Source organism: Pteropus alecto, unplaced genomic scaffold (genome assembly GCF_000325575.1).
Source record: "Pteropus alecto unplaced genomic scaffold, ASM32557v1 scaffold511, whole genome shotgun sequence".
In the NCBI taxonomy this organism is placed as follows: Eukaryota; Metazoa; Chordata; class Mammalia; order Chiroptera; family Pteropodidae; genus Pteropus; species Pteropus alecto.
In genome coordinates this window covers 861,785-879,512 of record NW_006431911.1, presented here as the reverse complement: position 1 = coordinate 879,512, position 17,728 = coordinate 861,785, and the positions used below count along the sequence as shown (strand labels likewise).

At 40.5% G+C, this 17,728-nt stretch overlaps 1 protein-coding gene and 1 pseudogene across 1 annotated transcript in view; both read left to right on the top strand.

Moving 5' to 3' along the window:
• FRMPD4 (FERM and PDZ domain containing 4) overlaps positions 1 to 17,728 on the top strand; it is a 712,471-nt gene that overhangs the window by 6,640 nt on the left and 688,103 nt on the right. Inside the window, exon 2 of the mRNA XM_006906031.3 lies at positions 15,795 to 15,916. The gene's annotated coding sequence lies outside the window, so the exon portion shown is untranslated. The remainder of the gene's footprint in view (positions 1 to 15,794; positions 15,917 to 17,728) is intronic.
• On the top strand, positions 4,550 to 4,668 carry LOC112472296 (annotated as a pseudogene).

The window sequence follows — 17,728 nt, the reverse complement described above, 5'->3', positions numbered from 1 at the left end:
TCTCTTGAACAAAGAGAGAAGAGAAAATTTGTCTAACAAGATATATTTCATGTTTTACAATAGGAAAGGATGGTGTAATGATTTTTAAGTTGGAATGAAAATTACAAATTTAATATTATTTTAAAATCTGGTTTAAATCTTTGAAAGTAACATATAAAATATGTTTATTTGTAAACTTTTTATTATGAGACTTGTTGAACATATACAAAAGTTGACCCAGTAGACTATTGAGCCCCCAGGTAAGATCATAAGCTTCAACCGTTATCAGTTCATAGCCAATCTTGCTTTATGTATACTTCTACCTACTTTTTATACAGCTCAAATTATTTTGAAGTAAATTTCAAATATCATATCATGTAAAAGTACCTTTACAAATAGCATTTAAAAATGTCGACAAAATAAAATATAAACAAGTAGTAGGTCAACAGAATTCAAGAAATGGAATATGTCTACTCTTTAAATATTAACCTTATGGCAGAAACCGGACTTACAAAATAATGATTTAAGTATAACTTGGAAGCCGGTGAAATTAAAATGTTCTAATTGGCCAATAAATATTTATTTTGTATACGTACATATTTATATCTGTATAGAAAGAGTAATTTAAAGAATCACTGAAATTTTAACCATCATTGCTCAGAGTCGTGAGACTTTTATTTGCTTCTTTGTGCTTTTATTTTACAAATTTATGGCAATGAAATTTCTTGCTTCTGAAATGATTTTGACTATGTGCGAGCTATTATACAAAGTACCAGGTGGAGGTAGGAAGATAACATTAGATTATTTCTTGTTCTCAGTTTATGATCAGTTTGCGTCGGCTAGATCTATACATATGGAAAGCCAGCATGGCAGGCATTTTTGCTTTTTGCTCCCTTCTTTGTCCCCCCTTCTTCACACTTCCTGTGGGCGACACCCCGTTTCCCACTCCCGGTCCCTGGCTTGTATGTAAGGTGAGTGGCTTCCATGAGACATAGACTGGCCATGAGACATAGACTGGCCAATCAGCTTCTCACAGACCCTCAGCCACCATGGTGATTGGTTCAGGACAGACATGTGACCAAGACAAGCCAGTCCAATAAGAGCACAAGTGGATTCGATATAGGCAAGATGTAAGTGTGAGGCATATACTGGAAAAGTTAAACATAGAGTTACCATAAAACCCAGCAATTCCACTTCTAGTTATATACCCAACAGAACTGAAAACACACACGCACACAAAAACTTCCGCGCAAATGTTTATAGCTGCATTATTCATAATAGCCAAAAAGTGGAAACAGTGCAAATGTCCATCAACTGAACAGTGGATGAACAAATGTGGTCTGTCCATACAATGGAATATTATTTGGCCGTAAAAAGTAATGAAGTCCTGATACATGCTACAACATGGATGAACCTTGAAAACATTATACTATGTGAAAGAAGCCAGTCACAAAAGACCATAAAGATATCATTCTATTTACGTGAAACATCTAGAATAGGCAAATCCATAGAGACAGAAAACGCTGATGGTTCCCTAGGGTAATGAGCAGGGGGACGTGGGGGGAGGTGGTCTCTGGTGAGAGAATGCTAGTGGATATGGGATTCATTATGGGGGCGATGAAACTATTCGAGAATTGGATAGTGGTGACAGTTGCACAACTGTCAATAAACTAAAGCTGTTGAATTGTACACTTTGAAAGGGGTGAATTTTATGATAAGTAATTATATCTCGATCTGAAAAATGCTATGGAAATAAGAATATCTAATCCTACCAAAAGAAAGTAGATAGATCTACTTTGCCACTAAAAACCTGAAGGATTAGAGCAGGCATGTTATTCATTAATGGAAAATGCCGACGCGTTTTAAAGAACATCTGATATCAAATTAAACAATGCAAGGAAGATACAAGAATTGATTTGATAGCTTCAGCCCAAGTCACATTTCTGATTATTAGGCTCGCTTATTTTTACACCAATTTTCAAAAATGCAGCGTTCATTTTGCTGCCTTCTTGAACACTGGGTATAAAGCATAACACAGTAGTCACCCCCCACCTCACCCTTATTCACAATTTCTCATTCCACAGTTTTAGTTACCCATGGCCAATTGTGGTCCGAAAATATTAAATGGGAAATTTCAGAAATGAAGCAATAAGTTCGAAATCGCTCTTTGTTCTGAGGAGCATCATGAAATCTTGCACCATTTGGTCTGTGCTACCAAGGATGTGACTCATCCCTTTGTCCAGTGTCTCCATGCTGTTGACGCTCCCTGCCCATTAGTCACTTCATTATTAGTTATCAGTCCTCAGATCAACCATCTTGGTATCTTAGTGCTTGTGTTCAAGTCACCTTATCTTACTTCCTGACGGCCCCAAAGCACAAGAGTAGTGATGCTGGCAATTTGGATATGCCGAAGAGAAGCCAGAAAGTGCTTCCTTTAAATGAGATGAAAGTTCTCGACTTAATAAGGAAAGAAAAAATCTTATGCTGAGGTTGCTGAGATCTATAGTAAAAACAAATTTATCTGTGAAATTGTAAAGAGGGAAAATGAAATTTGTGCTCCTTTTGCTGTCACACCTCAAACTGCAGAAGTTAGGGCCACAGCTCATAGTGAGTATCTAACACTGTATTACAAAGCCTGTCACTCACCTCGCGTCATGTCCTCACACAGGCATTGTGTCATCTCACGTCATCACAAGAAGAGCGAGTACAGTACGACACTATGTTTTGAGAGAGAGACCACATTCACATCACTTTAATTACAGTATTTTGTTATAATTGTTCTATTTTATTATTAGTTAATGTTGTTAATCTCTAAGTGTGCCTGATTTAGAAATTAAACTTTATTATAAGTAAGTACGTAGAAGAGAAAACATAGTATATTGAGGGTCCGGCACTCTCCGAATTTTCAGGCATCCACTGGGGGGCCTGGAATGTACCATTTTCATTTCGGTTCAGGATAATTACCATATGCCTTGCGCATCTTACGTACTCAATAAGCATTTGTCAACTGCACAGATAAATGATTATTTTTACGATCATATTTTCTTAAGATATTTGGTATACAGCATTGTCTTCCCCCTTAAAATGAATGGTTTCAGATGGTCATATTTCGTATTTGTCTATTTGTATTTCTCCTTTATATGCTCAGTCTTGTTTTTCTCAATTTACTTGTTCAGCTTGAGATTGAAATAATGTTCAAATATTGTAATTGTTATGTTCTTCAGTCTCTTTTTTTAAAATTTAATTTTATTATTAGTTTCAAGTATCCTTAGTCTCTTTTTAAACCGTAGGTTTTCTCCTGCCTCTTTTTTTTTTTATCCTCTTGCAATTTATTTTTTGAAGAATTTAGGTCCCTGTCCTGTAAAATTGCTCACAGTCTAGATGTTGCTAATTCGTTTATATGGTATTGTTTATTTAACACGTTCCTTTGTCCCCTCTAGTTTCTATACACTAGTAGATAGATCCAGAGGCTTGATCAGATTCAAGTTCAGATTCGGGGACAAGGCTACTTCATAGCTGCTGTTGTTACTTATATTAAGCAGCGCTTTATGTCTGGTTGTCTCTCTTGCGATGTCACCAGCCACTGATGATGATAGCATAGAGCCATTAATTCACTGGAAAAATGAAAAGTGCTGTCCGTGGTAGCCAGCCTCTAAGACAGCCCCAATGCTTTGTGCCCCCTCATATTCATGCCCTTATATGATGTCCTTCTACATTATTTTAGGGTTGATCTGCACAATCAATAGAATATGGGAGAAATGATGGTATATCGCTTGTGAGGTCATAAAAGGCAATATAGCTTCTGCCCCTCCCCCCTCCCTTGGGCCACTTACTCTGAGCAAAGCCAGCAGCCATGTCATGGGCACCACATGGATAGGAACTACACCTCCTGCCAATAGCCCTGTGAGGGAGCTTAGAACTCAAGTGTTCAGATGGCTGCAGCCCCAGCTGACATCTTGACTGTACCTCCTGAAAGATGCTGCGCCAGAACCTCTACCTTAGCCACTCCTGAATTCTTGCCCCACAGAAGCTGTGTTGTTTTAAGCAACAAAGGTAACTTATTCAGTGTATTCTAATTCTTTTGTTCAATCTTCATTTATTACTAGAATACTTTTATAAAGAGAAACTGTCCTTCAACGACTATTTGATTACTCTGTGGTACAGTTGGTACAGGAAATCATGGTTATTCTTTTAACTCAGAATTATAATCATACCATACATATGCTTTTGTAGGATATGTACATGAACACATATGTGTATAGAGAGGTAGACAGATTGATAGATAAATTTAAGGAATTTAGAGCATTTATATTTTTATAGTTTGTCCTGAACATCATATGTTACTGGTTGTGTAATATTTCTCTGAGTTTACTTAACTGTTTCTCCTTGTTGGAAATTTGATTTGTTTCCAGCGTTACTGCTAATAGCCTATCAATTGGAAATATTTTCACACAAGGCTTTTTATGACTTTAAGATTATTTTTTAGATCAAATTTCTAAAAGCATAATTGCTGAATCCAAAGTTATAGGTATTTTTAAGGCCTGATACATTTTTCTAAATTACTTGCCAAGTCTATGGTCATGCCGCCCTGAACAAGCCTGATCCCGTCTGATCTCGGAAGCTAAGCAGGATCGGGCCTGGTTAGTATTTGGATGGGAGACCACCTAGGAAGACCAGGAGCTGTAGGCCTAAAAAATAAGGGATTGTAAGCTGACAAGGTCCTTGCGATCTGTGAGGTCAACCAAGGGTTGGCTCACCTAAAACAAACAAACAAACAAGCAAACAAACAAACAAACAAATAACTTGCCAAAAAGAGAATATAGTTTCCACTGGCACCAGCAAAATCTGTGTGACCATCGCACTGCATTCCCATCAAGGATCTTCAATATTCATGCAACAAACATTTGTTAAGTGCCTACTATGTGCCAGGTGCTGGTCATAAAACAAACCTGAAAAACCTCAGTTTTCTTTATTTGTCTGGTCCAATACTACCTTACAAATTTCGTTTGAATTTTTTATATTTACTTCTAAAATATCTCCTGATACCTCTTTTTCGTTACCTCTGAGTCTGGCGGGCATCAATTTCCGTCAGCTCTCCGCCAGCGAGCAGCCTTGCAGTCTGCACCTCTCAACCTTCTCTCTCCATCTGACTTCTATATCACTTTTATTTCCTATGGCCTGGGAAGCCAGGTAAGCACCCTTCTCAGGACGATGAATTAAACGAGGTGACCTTGATTCATCTACCACCACTATCCATTTTCATAAACGGAAGTGTAAATCCTTTTCGGGCCATATTTTATTTAGCTAGATTTATTATTTCTCACAAGAATGACTTTCCCTGAAAGTCCTGGAGGGAAAACAACGTTGTAAAGATGCAGCAAGATGTTTTCTAAGAAAGAATGTTTTGTAACGGAGACTGTCATCCTCTAAATTAGAGAGCCAGGGACTGGTTTCTTCTTTAGAGACATTTAGGGTGATGCTTCGAGAGCTCAGATTCGATTTCCTTTCAGATCGATATCGCATAGGTTACATCTTTAAAGAAATGAGTCGTTAATTCTAGACCAAATCACCGAAGAGAGTTGTTTCTTTGGAGGGGCTACTGTTTGGGTGGTTTCAAGTTCATTTTAGATAATAACTATGCCCTTTTCCATTCTAAAAGTAAGGTAGGAAATTTACCCAGTCAGAAAAGGAGAAAGAAGAAAACAGCCATTGCCCGCAGCCCCATCCCCAGACCAATCACCACCAATATTTCAGCTTACATCTGTCATGCAGGTAGTTCCTTTGGCTGCCTACAGGTCATTCATTACGATTTTGGATAAACCGTATGTCACATAGTATGGGGTAAGGTAGAAGTAGGTCCTAGAGGGAAAAGGTAGACTTATAAACTGGGGTTGGTAAGAGACGAGAGGCATGGGTACCTCATCCTCCCAATATTCCTAAGAAAGGAGTTCTAAAGTCAGGCTTTAGGCTGAATATGCATCTGAGGTCTGTGTTCTAGCAGAGTCACCCTGCCCCTCGTGAGTGTTCCTTCTTATAGGAGAGCATGAGAGCAGCCGTGTCAAGGATGGAATGATCCAAAGGCTGGCGCCGGAAGATCTAGATTTGGTTGCCAGCTGTTTACAGGACTTGTCCGGAAATGCTAGACACCCAAGACCTAGGGCCTTCGGAGTCTGTGGGAACTCGTGACCCCTTCTGTCTCAGGAAGGGAGCCAAGGGGCCAATGGGAAGCGAGATCAGGTGAGGCCCCTCCCAGTGGGATAAGGGCTAGATGCATTTTTCTTACATAAAGCGTGATCCCAGCTAGGTTTCCATCCAGGTGACTCAGCTGCGGTTGCGGGTGGGCTCCTGGGTCACTCTTGTACCCTAATTTTCCTTTAACTGGTTGTGTGTGTGTGTGTGTGTGTGCCTATTTATCTATCTACACACACAAACATGCACGCACACGTGTTCTATACAGGCTTCAAAGTGAATTCTAGTTCACTTTCAGACACACAGTTCTTCATACAACCTTGGAGTGGTTTTGCTAATGTTGTATTCTTATTTTTAAATTAAAACGGCAAATGATCATCTGTAAGTGGAAAAGTTTTCATGGTTTTGAAAGGTAAGCAGAATCCAAACTGTGAAAACTGGATTTATTTGTACCTTTCCGGGGACAGATCTTTTATGTCAATCAAGCCATACATTCTGTCACTTTCCGTTTCTATTGTCAGGTCTGGCTGCTTCTCAGCTCTGGGGGATAAAAATGAGAAAGCGTGAGGTCCAGGCCGTGGCTCCTTCATTTACCTCAGTTTATTTCAGTGAAAATTGGGATATTTCCACAGAGAAGCAGGAGATCATTATAAAACCATTGTATGATTTCTGTTTAATCTCTCACACAGAGAGAACAAAGCAGGGCTGAATTATCTGACAGGAGATTTTAGAAATTTGGAGGCAAGGTCAAGGAGCCAATTTTGGCCAAGTGCCCCCTAAAATGTCTGCCTGGGGCTGAGGCAAAGGGGAGGGGAGAGGAGGAGAATTATCATTAGTTTAGCACCTGCTGAGCCCGAGTGGCACACGCTCGCTCATTTGAGCCTCCCAACAACTCCTGGAGGGATCTGTGTCCCCGTTTAGTGACAAAGAGGCTGAGACACATAGGTAAATAACATGCAGCTAATAAAGGAAAAGTAGGACTCTGAACCCAGATCTGTCTCCCAAAGACCATGTATTTCCCACTACTGGGGTCCTGTCCTCCACAAAAAATATTAAAAATTATATCTTACCACTGTTTTGGCATATTCAAATATAATCCAGGCTGAAGTCCTTCTTATATGTATTATGTTTTTTTTTTTTTCTCTTCTGATTTTAAAAGATTAAAATAATTTTCATGGGCCTCTCAACAGGGTGTCAGCCCTGGACCCTGGACTCACTGTCCTAATGGAGAAGTTGACCGTGTCCACTCTGACATGATTCTTCCTTCAATTTGTTTGTTTTATAGGAAAAGGGAAAGTTAAGGGAAGCCAGAGCTTTGGGGTCAAGAGAAACGGAACGAGTGGTAGAAGCAGAGAATGTCTAGCATCAGAGTTCTAAAGTCATTGTGATCAGTTGTTTTCAAAATCTTCCTTTAGCATTGGAACCATTTGCTGTAAAAGGGTGATTCTTCTATGCAATGTCAGCATATCAGCATATAAAATTGATCAAAGCAGGCTGGTGGTGGCGCTCCCATTCCCAAGCACTGTCCCATCCCCAGGGCCTCTTGAGGAACTCTTACTGACTTTCACGGCGCATTGGAACGTAATGGGAAACTCACCTCTTTCCCAGGCGGAGTCAGTGAGACCTAGAGAAGCTGAGCTGCTCACAGTCACTCGCTGGATTAATAGTAATAGTGGGACCCAGGCCGGATACCTGGGCCCTGAGGCCAGACTTGTTTCTGTTAGCCGCCTCCTCCACTTAGCCTTCCTGGGGCCGAAGAGTCACAGCCAAACCCAGTTTTGAAGCCTTTCCGTATGATTCAACTGGAAGATATGTGAAAATAATGGTAGGCCAGCAACCTTTCCTCCATTTCCAGATGACTTTTTAACCTTTAGTTTCCTGTCCCCTTGGCGTGTTGGTCTGGTACCAGCAGCCGCGCTCAGTTATCATGTCACCCCTGCTGTGCGGAGGGCGCCATGAGGGTCCCTTACCGACCAAGGGTTGACCATCTGAGGCGGAGGAGGTCTCTGTCACCATCCTGTGCAGTGAGGTCTCATGGACAGAAGCTGGTCTCGGCTCTGATGCTAGCCCTCCCCTCTGGTCCTCATGTCATGGCCATCTGGCTGGTTTTCTTGAGGGTCAGGTGTGTGACGGCTCAGACAGTGTCCAAGCTAGGGCACTACCTGGTTTCAGCGGGGGACTCACAGATGGGAGTGCGATCCTCCAAATGATAGGTTTTCCCTGATGAGCGCTACGCGTCATAGCCGATTAATTAGTATGGAAAATAAGTGAAAAAGTGAATTAATGGTAAGGACATTCGAACACCAGGAGAGGTCTGATGTTTCTTTGTGAGATCTTCGGGCTTGAGGTTCAGGCCATCCTGCCCTCCCATCGGCCCTGTAATGGATCCAGTTGTCCCTGTGAGACTTGCTCCTGAGGATCCTAGAGAATAATGAAAGGCTGGAGAGGAAGATGCCCTATCTGGGGTAGGACAGAAGACTGAATTGTTTTCTGCATCTGCACGTAGTCATCCAGTCGTAAGGAGAAAGCGAGGTGTGAGAGTCAGAAAATATAGACATTCCAATTCTGGCTCTGCTGGGTGACCTTGGGCAGTTTGTATAATCCCTGGAAACTTCATTTTCGCCATCCAACAATGGAAAACGATGCTTCCTACCTCACATCATTGCTTTGAGGATCAATCTAAAATAATCGATAATCTCTAAAAGAGCTCTGAGTAATCTCTCTCCTGGATGTGCATCTCAGGGAAATTCTCACACAGATACGTAAGGAACATTTCGAAGACGATCTTCATGCCATCTACAGTAGTGGAGTGTTGGAAGAGCCACCACTTTGGGGATGGGGGGTTATTAGTAAACTGAGGTGAATTCATATTCTGGAATATCTCTTAGCAATTGGGAGGTGCATGCTGGATTTGCACACAGCAACGTGGGTAGATCCTAAAAACAGTGCTGTGTGAAATTAAGTCAGAAATAGAATGATATGGGTTTAGATTCCAGTGCCATGCATGTAGCATAAAATGCATGGCACAGACATACCCCTAAATGCTATACGATGTCATACACAAATTACAAAATACACATCAAATACATTAGAATGGTGGCATGGAGGAATGGGAATAGAAAGTAAATAAATAAAATAAGGCTTTTGTAGAGTGCAACGAGGAAAATGTGCCAGAAACTTGGGAGTTTAATTTACTCCTCTGCATCCAAAACCCCCAAATAAAATTGCTTGGCAGTGGACTAATCACACAGTAGGCCTACTTATGCCTGACTAGTTATACCTAACTCTAGTCCAGGGTCTCTGAGTCTGAGCATGACTGACGTTTTGGACTGGATCGTGCTTTGTCACGGTGGGGCGGGGGTGCTGGTGTACACATCCTAGGAAACTTAGCAGCATTCTGGCCTGTACCAGCCCCAGTTAAGTCAGTCCAGAATATCTTCACACATTACCAAATGCCTCAAGGGGTGTGGAGTCACCCCTGATGGAGAACCACTGACTTACAGCCTGGCGTTAGTGAAACTGAGGATGAGCTTCTAGAAGAATAGTCTTACTGTAATGAGCTGGATGAAGTTAATAGGTCAAAAATCTATGTTTGGTGTGAAAAAGATATGTCCAGATAGAGAAGCAAAGGAAGAAATAGGAAGAACTATCAACAGCCAGACCTCTGTACCGCTAACAAACCAGAGTTTCCTTTCGAGGACACTCAACGTTGGAAGACAAGCACGTTTCATTTGTAATGAAGTCAAGAGAAAGCACTTCGTCATTATTAAGATGAGTGTGTACATGTATATGGACATAGATACACATTCGTGCAGAATCACAAATTCTTCATTTAGTCGGTCATAAGAAGGTAGTATCCTAAATATTCCTATTTCTTCCCCCGTTGGTTCGAAGTGCCGTGAAATATTATACTTTTCTTTTTGAGTCATCTCCTAAATAGATAATTTGACAGTGCGAAAGAATGTTAATTCTTTCAGGAAAAATTTGAGAACTTTCTATCACACAGTGGATATTCAAAGATTAACTAGACAGCATCTCCCGTGATTTTGTCTGCTCTGTGGTATGTATTTTAATGCATTCTTGTATACCTTGTATTCTGTCACTTCTAATTTATGTCCCTTTGGAAAAGTAGATCTTGGGTTTAAATATATTATTAACATCCCTCGAAAACATGTGTTTTGTTAACATCCCATCAATTCTGTTCTCACCACGTGTTTATGATCAAATTGGAAGATGGGAGAAGAGGTAAGGAAAGGGGAATGAGGATGTTACAGCTTTCTAAAACTCTGACTGGTGTTAATTGAAAATGAAGGCACCTTATTCCCCTTGTCATTTTGATGTATCTCTGAATTTTTGTGAAAGGATTTTCTTTTAAGCTTCAGAGATTATAAGCTATGCAGTATTCCAGCTCAGCTGCTGTAATTGATTAGCCGCATCTTCCATTTTAACAGTACAGTGGCTGGGATGAAAAAAATAGATTATAGTTCCAGCCTTCTAAATGGAACTTCAGTCTCTTGCGTTTCAGCTTGGGACAAAAGAGTTTTCTTAGACTGTCTAAGTTTCTCTTTGGCATCAGTGTTTTCAAGTGTATCGCATACTTAATTTTGCGGAAACCATCTTTTCATTTCAGTCTGTGAATACGTGCTACTTGGGTTACAGTTATGGAAATGTGGGTGTTTCTAGTTTTTGGCTACCATGAATAAAGTTCCTAGGAAGATGTATATACAAGTCTTTGTGTAGACATAGGTTTTCATTTCCACTGGGTAACTACCTAGGAATAGAATACCTAGAAGTAAGAGGATGGAAACTATATAAGAAAGTATCAAACTCTTTTCCAAATATGTCACTCCATTTTACACCCCTACCACCAACGTATGAGAATTCCCATTGCTCTATATTCTAGTTACCACTCGTTAATGCTAACCTTTCCATTTAAACCATTGTATTGGGTTTATAGTAGTATCTCGTTGTGGCTTGAATTTGCATTTCCTGATGACTAATGATGCTGAGTATCTTTTCGTGTCCTTATTGGCCATTTATAATCTTCTTTTGTGAAGTGTATTTTCAAATCCCATTTAAAAAATGCAGTCGTTTGTCTTTTTATTATTGATTTGTAGCAGTTCTTTTTATCATCTGGATTTGTGTACTTTGTCATGGATTACGTATTGCAAATCTGATCATAGTCTGTGGTTTGCCTTTTCATTTTCTTAATGGTGTCTTTTGATGAGCAGAAGCTTTTAATTTTGATGAAATTCTGTATATCACTTTTATATTTTATGGTTAATGCTTTTTGAGTCCTTTTCAACAATATTTGCTTACTATAAGGTCAAGAAGATAGTTTCTTGATTTCCTCCATAAATTGTATGGTTTTCCCTTTTACATTCAGGCCTATGATCCTATGAAGGTATTTCTATTTACTATTTATATACAAATCTGTCAGGAACATGAAAAACAATTTATTTTACAAAACATCTCTTTGGGGAAATAATGGCATGCAAAACATATGTCCTAAAAATAAGTTATTCAGAGTGGCCTATTAAATTGCAATCGTGTATTGGTAAGCAAGTGATTTAGAAAATCAGCTGCCTTTCATTCTGTTGGGAGAGCTTGCTAATTATCGTAAAACTCACTTAGTGATAATATGGGAAAGATTATCTGGCTGAATTCAGTTTTGCTAACAAAAGAATGAACAGGCTTTTACATACATTTCTTTTACGCAGATGCGTTTCTCAATTTGAAATAATTTCTTATCAATGGCATATTGTCTCTCGAAGTAGTTACGGTTTTGGAAATCTCTCCTCTCAGCGTCTATGCAGAACAATTCATCAGCCCTTTTCTTTTATGCGTGGCACAAGGCGAACCGTCCAAGAGGTGCTGGGAGTGGTCTTTATCAGCAGCAAGACCAGCTGTTACAGACCACCTCTATCTTGATTTCCAAGCAGAAACTGCAGAAGAATTCAGTTTGCAGATGGAAACACCTCCCTCTCTTCCTACTTTTTCCATTCATCAAGCGTCTGAAGCACGTCTGGCATACCAGGGGTAGTACACATAATTAGAGGATACTTCGTGATCATTAAATGTAATTTTCTTATTAGTTTCTACCTACATGAAATATGTGAATAAATAAAGTTCTAATTGTGTAGGGTAGGCCAGCAGGCTAGAAATTCAGGGAAGATTTCTGCGTTGTAGTCTTAAGGCAGAAATTTTTATTTCCCGTAAACCTCAGTTTTTGCTCTTGAGGCCCTCAACTGTTTGGATGAGGCCCACCCACAATATGGAGAATAATCTCTTTTACTTAACGACAACTGACTGTAGATATCACATCTGCAGTACCTTCACTAAGCTAGTGTTTGACCAATCAACCAGCCATAGCCTAGACAAGTTGACACGTAAAATTTAACCATCATGATAATATTTAGCAGATTCTTGACCATTAGGTCATTTGGAACAAAAACATTTTATAATAAATGATTAGCCCAGTTTTTCAAAAGCTGTACAATTTGTCACAGATCCTGTCATAGAGGACTGTGTGCATTCAAAGCTTTGTATAATGAAAGTATTTATTCCTGCTCACTTGAAAGTAAACAACGTCTACCATAGGCATAAAGAATAAGAAGACAAGCTACACACTGGGAGAAAACATTTGCAAAAGACATCTGATAAAAGACCGTTATCCAAAGTATACAAAGAACGCTTAAAACTCAACAATAAGAAAGTGAACAACCCGATTAACAAATAGGCCGAAGACCTTAACAGACACCTCACCAAAGAAGATATATAGATGGTAAATAAGCATATGAAAAGATGGTCCACATCATATTTCATCAGAGAAATAAAAATTAAAATGAGATACCACTGCATACCTATTAGAATGGTCAAAATCCGGAATACTGACAACGTGAAATGTTAGTGAGGATGTGGAGCAACAGGAACTCTCCTTGCTGGTGGGAATGCAAAATGGTACAGCCGCTTTGGAAGACAGTTAGCATTTTTTACAAAATTAAACATACTCTTATCATATGGTCCCACAGTCACACTCCTTGGTATTTAACAGAAAGAGCCGAAAACTTATGTCCACACAAAAACTGCAAATGGGTGTTTGTAGCAGCTTTATTCATAATTGCCAAAACTTGGAAGCCACTGAGATATCCTTCAGTAGGTGAATGGACAAATAAAGTGGTACATAGGACGATGGAATCTTATTCAGCACTAAAAAGGAATGAACCATCAGATATGAAAAGCTATGGAGGAACCTTACATGTATATGACTAAGTGAAAGAAGCCAATCTGAAAAGGCTACATATTGTACGATTTCAACTATACGGCATTCTGGAAAAGGCAAAACTATGGAGACAGTAAAAAGATCAGTGGTTGCCAGGGGAGGGGGAAGTGTGCAGAGCACAGAGAAGTTTTCGACAGCGAAAATACTCTGTATGATACGATAATGATGCATACGTGTCATTATACATTTGTCAAAACCCATAGAATGTACAACACCAAACGTGAAATGTCAGGTAAACTATGGACTTTGGGTGATAATGATGTGTCAGTGTGGGTCCATCAATTGTAACAAATGTACCTCTCTGGTGGGGTATTTTGATAGTGGAGGAGGCTGTGCATGTGCGAGGGCAGAGGGAGATCTCTGTACCTTGCCCTTAATATTGCTGTGAACCTTAAACTGCTCTAAAAAAAAATAAAGTCTTAAAAAAACAAAACAGAAACTCAAACCCAACCCTTATGATATTATACTCACTTTTTAGATAAGAAAATGGAGAGAGAAAGTTAAGTAGCAGGACCAGGACTTTTATTCCAATTTCTTTGCCTCCAAAGCCTGTGGTCTTTTTACTCTGTCACATTAGAGGGTCAGTGACAGTGTCCCGCCCATGACCTCTTGGCTCTCACTGTTCTCATATATGACTACGACTTCCTACCGGGAGTCCCTGTGCCTCTGTGCCTTCTTGGACTGCAGAAATATGCTCGGCTCTGTGCCAGACAAACCAGAAGCACCAGGTGTCAATGTGTCAGGGAGCACACTTTGATAATGATGAGCAGGTATCAGTGGAAAACTGTCCCAGCCTCCTCGCCTGGTAAGAAGGACAATAGGACTATGAACTATGGTGATGGCCGCGGCTGCAATCAAGGGCTAGAACTGTCTGTGATAAGTTAGGTGCAGATCTTCAGAGTAAGCATTTAGAAACGCATAGCAGTTGGGCAGAGACATTGTGTATCTTTTGATACTAATAATTTTTTAAAAGGCTTGTATTTTGTATGTGTTTTTTATTTCATTTTTTTTCTAGTGATTCATTTTCGTTGTATTTCCATAAGTCTTGTTTTGGACATTTTTTTAAAAATTGGTTTTTCACCACAGGAGTTTGAGAGACACTTTTACAGCGAGGGGTTGACAAACTACAGCCCATGTCCTGGCTGTCTGGTTTTGCAGATAATGTATGGTTGGAAAACAGCCATACCCATTTATTTACGTATTATCATGGCTGCTTTCACATTACAGAGGCAGAACTGAATAGTTGTAACAGAGATCATTTGGCCCACTAAGCTGAAAATAGTCACTGTCCGACCCTTTATAGGAAAAGTTGGCCGACTCCTCTTCTGCTCTGTCCCCCGAGCTGGATTGAGCTCCAGTGGCCCACAGTGATAACTGGTTTGCTAACACCTTCTATTGCCTTCTTTCCTGTCCCTATCTCATTTCTCATTCTCTGCCAGGATTTCCTAGATCTCCCAAATAAGCGCTTTGCACTCACATTCTTAATCCAAAGTCTTCTTCTGGGGGAACCCAACCAATGCACACATGATGTCCTTGTTTGTCCTAATCCTAGGCCAAAGTTACAACAGAGTAGGGACCGCTTACTAGCAGTGTCGACCTCAGCACACGAGTTAAGCTATCACGCGTATGTCAACTATAATTAAAAATAAGTTCAAAAAATAAAAAAATCATATAAAAATCCCTCCCCCGCCACACACAAAAAAAGCTATCACACTGCCCCGACCCCTACTGTCCTGTCTCTTATGCAACGTCCTCTGAAAATTCAACTTTGTGGGTGTGGATTTTTCTGATTTCATTTACTCTATCTTATCAAGCAACGCCTCAACACCAGGGATGTTGGAGGAAGAGGGGGAGGAGGAAAGAAAATCCTCTCTTGCTCTACATAGGATGCTCCCTTTTCATAAGAACAGTCCGCTCGGAGTCAGTTCCCAGGTGTCTATCACCTGAGTCGGGGCCAGTTGCTCTCAGCTTCACAGGACATGGCCAAGTCATTGGCCACCCATACCTTATTCCTGCTACTTTTCATTTGTCTCTGCTTGCCCCTCCTAATTACTTAGGTCATTTCAGATTTTAATTCTGTCTTCTAAAGTGTAACGCTGCCATAATTAGGCCATATGTTAATTAGCAAGGTGACGTCTTGTCACTCGTGAGGGATGTGGATCATCCTAGAAAGTGCCATAGAAAGGGGAGTCCGGCGGGAAGAGGAAGTCGGAGGAGGCTGGAAGTGACTCTCTGCTGTGCCCAAACTGCCCAGAGAGCAGGAGAAAATGGCGGGATGCAAAACGGGGAGAGGATGGGGTCACACAAAGAAAAAGAGCTAGAGTTGACCTCTTTTTCACTCTAGGGATGAGATGGAAGCCAGGAGGCACGCCTGAGGCCGAGAAGCCACCAGGGATGGCAGAATTTTCTGAAGGACTGAAGGTGGCCAAGGTCAAGGTCAAGGCCCCGATGGAAGCCACAGGCAAGGTGAGTATCAAGCATGTTCCCATCTCCGATCCCTGGAAGCCTATGGGGATACTAACTAAAACTCGCAGCCAGTCTCTGCGTCTGTGGCCTAAGTGCCACTCTAAGTACCAGAACCTTTGAAAAGGTTCAGGTAGCCTGGGGACTGTTTCTATATGCTATTTACTAACTTAATGTTGGTTCCCCGTTTTCTGTTAACTAAACTTATTGTCTGACAGTCTGGAATAAGACAGTTGGAAAGAGGATTGGGCAGGTCATGATGATTTCATATTTCAAATGCTGTCACCTTTATTCACTCAGGAGACAATTTTCCAGGAAACTAATTACTCGGGGAATTCATGATTGCGTGCAATGACATGTGAATTAGAAAGATATTAACCTCCCTCCAGTTTGCCATCAGAACATGATGTGATGGGAATTTGTTCTGTTATCACCCAACTATTGGATGAAAGGGACCAGGATATTTGTTTTAACTTGTGTATTGTGTATTTGCCTGAATTTCAAAAGACATTTGACACAGGAACTCTCAGAACATACCAAAGGGGAAATTTTGAGGGTAAAGTTGGTGCTAATAATAATATTAGTAAGTAGCGTTATTATCATTGCTAATATTTGTTGAGTTCTAGTATACTCCAAGCCTTTATAGGCATTACTATGTCTAACAATCCCTCAAAGAAAGTCTCATTATCCCCATTTAACTTGAGGTTCACTGACACTGAATCATGCTCAAAGATCACACTACCAGCTGAGACAAAACGAATCCATGTTTGTTTTTTTAACTCTAAAATTTGAGCTCCTGTCAGTATACCGGAGTCAGCAAATTTTTTCTGTAAAGGGCCAGTGAACGTTTTCAGTTTGCCAGCCAGATGGTGTGTATTGTGACTACTCAGCTCTGCTGTCGTGGTGCATAGGCAGCCAGAGACGATATACCTAAATGAATGAGTGAATGAATGAATGAATGATGTTCCAATAAAACTTTATTTACACATACTGTATTTGTTTTTAATGTAGTTTTAACATGGTCTGAATTACCAATGCTCTTTGGAATTTTTCCTTTTTAAGAATGGTAAAATCGTTCTTACGGGCTATACAAAAACAGGTGGCCGGCCAGATTTGGCCTGCGGGCCATAGGTTGCTGACTCCTGCACTATAGGAAACTGTGTATCTAACAATAACATAGGAAAATAATGAGGCAAAAGCAAATGAGCTACATATTTTACCTAAGGGAGCTAAGTCAGCCACAGGAAAGCTTGTCGGCCCGGAAGCTTTAAGAAACAATAGTATTCATTTCGGCTCTGCCATCACATTAAAAGTGTAGGTTTGGGTGCATCTCATACTCCTCATCGACCAGAGACAGGTCCCTAACAGTTCCACTATTCTTTGATTCTAATCATAGTCTGCCCGTGTCAAAGGATCTCCATACAATCAGAATTTGGATCTGAGACCGTTCTCTGGACGGTGCCATCACTGCCAAGGGGAGGACTGGGGGAGAAGCAAATTTGTGGGTGAGAGTGAGTTTGCTTGTGAACAAGTGAAGTTGGAGGCACCTAACAGACAGAAGTGGAGACAGTTGCATATAAGAAACGAGAGTTGGGAGAAAAGGCAAGCCTAGAGATTGAAATTCGGGAGTCAGCATGTAGACCGAATCTGAGTATATTATAGTATCGGATAAAATCTTTGAAGGCAAGATCTCCTAAGGCTGCTGCTGCTGACATTTGAGGTGCGAGCGTTCTTTGTCATGGGGCCTGTCCTGTCCTGCAATGTACATGATAAGGTGTTCAGCAGCATCCAGACCCCTACCCACTAGATGCCATT